A 4,774-nucleotide genomic window follows, 5' to 3' on the forward strand; every position below is an offset into this window, starting at 1 on the left:
ACTCTGCATATAAGTTAAATAGCAGAGTAACAATATACAGCCTTGACGTACTCCTTTTCCTATTTGGAACCAGTCTGTTGTTCCATGTCCAGTTCTAAATGTTGCTTCCTGACCTGCATACAATTTTCTCAAGAGGCAGGTCAGGTGATCTGGTATTCCTATCTCTTTCAGAATTTTCCACAGTTAATTGGAAGGGCAGAGTTTTAATCCCCTGCAAGTGTTACCATTTCTGACCAAGATCAAATGGAGGGCCGTAGACAATGGCATGGCCCTGGCAGGTCTGAGGGCATTCTTGGCTAGGTTGCTTTGGAACTCCCAAAGAGAGTTCCAAGAGGGAACGTCTCTCTCTCCCAGAGAGAGAAGTGAGGAGGAAATAGGAGTGGGAGGTCATTTCAATCAGCTGGTCGCCCTGTTAGATGATGGCCATGTTAGTAGAAGGCAGGAAGCCTCAGAGAGGGCATGGCAGGATGGACTTCCATGTGTGGGAGGTGGAGGTACTGGGCAGGTGGCCCCCCGGGGAGGTACTCACGGTGCCTGAGTAGTGGACGAGCTCAGGGTGGGCCTTGGGCCCCTTGCCCTTGTGCCCCTTGGGCTTAGGAAGTTGCTGGACTTACCCAGGTGGTTGAGGAACAGGGCTGCCTTGAATGTGGCATTTGTGGCCTTGGGGAAGATGAAGAAGATGCCCGTGGGCTGGAAGGAAAAAGGAGTGGATGGCATTAGAGGAGGCCAGCGAGGTGACTGGCACTGGCCTGGGGTTGGTGGGAGGGGTGCCCCACACCTGATGTGGCCAGCCAGGATGCAGAACTGGGCAGCAACCTCTGAGCGTGGTCTGGTTTTCCGTGGTCTTCGAATGCCATGGCTATTTAGACTTGAAAGAGGCTAGAATTCATCAGGTCCAAGAGAAGGGAAGACTGACATCTCTAGGGTGCTACGTAGCTCCCCAAATGCTAATCCCAGGTGCCAGGCAGACTTGACTCTCAGAAAAATCGTGACGTCAATGACACCTGTCTTCCCCATGTTTAATTCTCTTTTATCTGTTCCTCCTTCTCAGTGACATTCCTGGCAACCTGGGCCTCATGTGGTTCTAGGTTTCTTCCCACCAGAAAAAGAAGCTCACAAATGCCCTTAGTGATGCAATATGCCCTCTCCCGTGGAAGGTCTGGATTTCTGAAGCAGACTCCTAGAAGAGGGCAATGTTTGTTCCCAAAGCTCAAGCATGAGGGCCTTTTGGGTTCTGTGACAGCTGGACACAGAGTCTTAACTAGGCCATCTCACAGAGCATACTAGACCACAGGGAAGTCCCCACAGACTGTTTTTGGTGACTTTTCCAGGGAGGAAAGCCTCCCATTGAAGACCCCTGGCTTCCTTGATGATAACTTCTCTATGATGGATCTGAGGATGAACTTTGGAGACAAGGTATATTCTTTATTTTTTATCTCTTTATTTTGAAATAATTTTAGGCTTGCAAGACTAGTGCAAAGCATTCCTATACATCCTTCATCCAACTTCTCCAAATGTTACAGTAAACTCTGTAAAATGAAATGAAATGAAAACTAGGAAATCAACATCAGTACAATACTGTGAACAGACTCTGTTCACGTTTTGTCATCGGCCTCATTAATGTCCTTTTTCTGTCACTTTTATGCATTTAATCAAACAATACATATCCTTTTTTATTTTCTTTTCCAATTAAAAAATTTATTTTGCTGAAGTATAGTTGATTTACAATGTTGTGTTTTTTCTGCTGTACGGGGCAGAGTGATAAGCTGGAATCAAGATTGCCAGGAGAAATATCAATAACCTCAGATATGCAGATGACACCACCCTTATGGCAGAAAGTGAAGAGGAACTCAAAAGCCTCTTGATGAAAGTGAAAGTGGAGAGTGAAAAAGTTGGCTTAAAGCTCAACATTCAGAAAACGAAGATCGTGGCATCCGGTCCCACCACTTCATGGGAAATAGATGGGGAAACAGTGGAAACAGTGTCAGACTTTATTTTTCTGGGCTCCAAAATCACTACAGATGGTGACTGCAGCCATGAAATTGAAAGACGCTTCCTCCTTGGAAGGAAAGTTATGACCAACCTAGATAGCATATTCAAAAGCAGAGACATTACTTTGCCAACAAAGGTCCGGCTAGTCAAGGCTATGGTTTTTCCTGTGGTCATGTATGGATGTGAGAGTTGGACTGTGAAGAAGGCTGAGCACCGAAGAATTGATGCTTTTGAACTGTGGTGTTGGAGAAGACTCTGGAGAGTCCCTTGGACTGCAAGGAGATCCAACCAGTCCATTCTGAAGGAGATCAGCCCTGGGATTTCTTTGGAGGGAATGATGCTGAAGCTGAAACTCCAATACTTTGGCCACCTCATGCGAAGAGTTGACTCATTGGAAAAGACTCTGATGCTGGGAGGGATTGGGGGCAGGAGGAGAAGGGGACAACAGAGGATGAGATGGCTGGATGGCATCACTGACTCGATGGATGTGAGTCTGAGTGAACTTCAGGAGTTGGTGATGGACAGGGAGGCCTGGCGTGCTGCGATTCATGGGGTCGCAAAGAGTCGGACACGACTGAGCGACTGATCTGATCTGATGCATGTATATTCTTTTTCATATTCTTTTCCATTATGGTTTATCACAGGATACTGATGATAGTTCCCTGTGCTCTACAGTAGGACCTTGTTGCTTATCCATTCTATATAAAATAGTTTGCATCTACTAATGTTATATATTCTCCAGTGAGGACCATTTGCTAAAACATTGCCTATGATGTGATTACATGGGAGGCTATTAGACAGCCTGGTTAAAACCTGACTCTGCCTTTCATAGGATGGATGACCATGGACAAGCAACTTCATTTTTTGGTGCCTCAGTGTTGGGAATCTGTGAAATGGTTATAATAAATTACCCCCTGCACACAGGAGCTTGTGATGATCCGATGAGTGAAGGCATAATACAGCCGAGCTGACAGTGGCCACTGCAGTGGGTGTTGTGCCGTTTTAGAGAGGAAGCTTGAGGTCAGATAAACCAGAGCCATCAGCTGTGTTGCTGATTCCCCCAAAAGCACTGGCCCCAGTGAAATCCCCTCCTGAGACGTGCCCCAGTCAGGGTCCCGACCTCTCTCTAAGCCCCTCCTTCAAGAAGCGGGGTCCCTTTTCCAGGAGGTCGATGCAGGCCTGCAGGTCAAGGCCAAAATCTGTGAAGACCCATTGGATGTCCTCCCTCTTGCACGCCTCCTGCTCCAGCGCGAACATGTGGTGCTGGGAGAACTGCTGCAGCTTCTTCTTGGTGAAGCTGATGCATAGCTGCTCGAAGCTGTTGAACTGTGGGGTGAAGATAGAAAGAGGGGCAGCCCAGATGCAGACAGAGCCTCCCCCGGGAGGGGCGGAGGGCTGGGTCGCCAGCAGAGCTGAAGCTTGCCAGTGTCTGGCACAGCTGCAGATGCCGTAACACCAACTGGCCAGTCGGTGTTCCCAGGCCCCATGATAAGCCCCTCGGCCCCCTCCCCATGCAGGCACAGAGCGCCTTGCCCCATGCCCGCCCAAGCCCCCCACTGCTGCTGCAGCGCCTGAAACTCAGACTCCAGCCTCACGCGGTACGTGAACACCAACGTGGGAGGAATCATTTCCTTTCTAGGGAGCGAAATCCTTTGAGATGCTTTGTGGGTCTGAACCCTGCCCCGACCTGGTGTGCCTTTGGATAGGTCTCTCTGTCTAGTTTTTCTCATCCTCATCTGGAGGATGAAGGGGTTTGAGGGATTTGCAAGCCTTTTTATTCATTTTTTTTTTTTAAAACCAGAGACTGCTTTCTCGGAATAAAAGCCCACATGGAAGGCTCTTATGAAAAACAAGTCAGAGGAGAGGGGCTGTTTTGATCACAGAGTCACCTGCATCGAGCATGTACGTGTGTCAGACACTGGTTAAGCTGCATCTGCAAGAATGATCGGTGACCCCATTAAAGATGGGGACCTGGAGGTTCATGGCGTGGAAGTGGCGGAGCTGGGAGTCCAGCCCTGTTTGTCTACTGCACACACCCCTCTGTTGGCGCAGGCGCTTTCCTCCCTTTCCAGCCCCACTCAGCTGGCCATCGGCAGCTGCCCAGGACTCCAGGCAGCACAGTTTGAGACTCTGTCTAAGGCCCTTTCCACCTATGGAATTAAATTATTTTGTTGTAGACAGCAGCCAAATTAGCCTTCTGGATCCTGAGAGAAATTGAAAGTGAAAGTCACTGGGTTGCGTCCGACTCTTTGCAGCCCCATGGACTATACAGTCCATGGGATGCTCCAGGCCAGAATACTGGAGTGGGTAGCCTTTCCCTCCTCCAGGGGATCTTCCCAACCCAGGGATCAAACCCACATCTCCCACATTGCAGGCAGATTCTTTACCAGCTGAGCCACCAAGAAGCCCAAGAATACTGGAGTGGGTAGCTTATCCCTTCCCAGGTGCTCTTCCTGACCCAGGAATGGAACTGGGGTCTCCTGCATCGCCGGTGAATTCTTACCAGCTGAGCCACTAGGGAAGCCTGATAGAAATGGGGCTAAATTATTTTTTAAAACCCTAGCTGTGACTAACAGAAGTCCTGGAATAATAGGAGAGCAGAGCTGAAGTGCACCTTAAAAGTCATCACCTCCGGCCAACTCATTTTAGAGTTGAGACAGCTGAGGCTCAGACAGGGGTAGCCACTGTCCAAAGGCCACACAGCTGGTTGGTGGCCAACTCGAGTCCAGAACCGGGCCTCCTAACTCATAATCATAAAGGCAAAATCTTCCTGATGCACAGC

The 4,774-nt window shown here is 49.0% G+C and overlaps 1 pseudogene; it reads right to left on the reverse strand.

Annotated features, from left to right (window-relative positions):
* Positions 1-4,774, reverse strand: part of LOC104992785 — a 45,384-nt pseudogene that overhangs the window by 26,205 nt on the left and 14,405 nt on the right.

This window comes from Bison bison, unplaced genomic scaffold (assembly GCF_000754665.1).
Source record: "Bison bison bison isolate TAMUID 2011002044 unplaced genomic scaffold, Bison_UMD1.0 scf7180017864223, whole genome shotgun sequence".
NCBI lineage: Eukaryota > Metazoa > Chordata > Mammalia > Artiodactyla > Bovidae > Bison > Bison bison.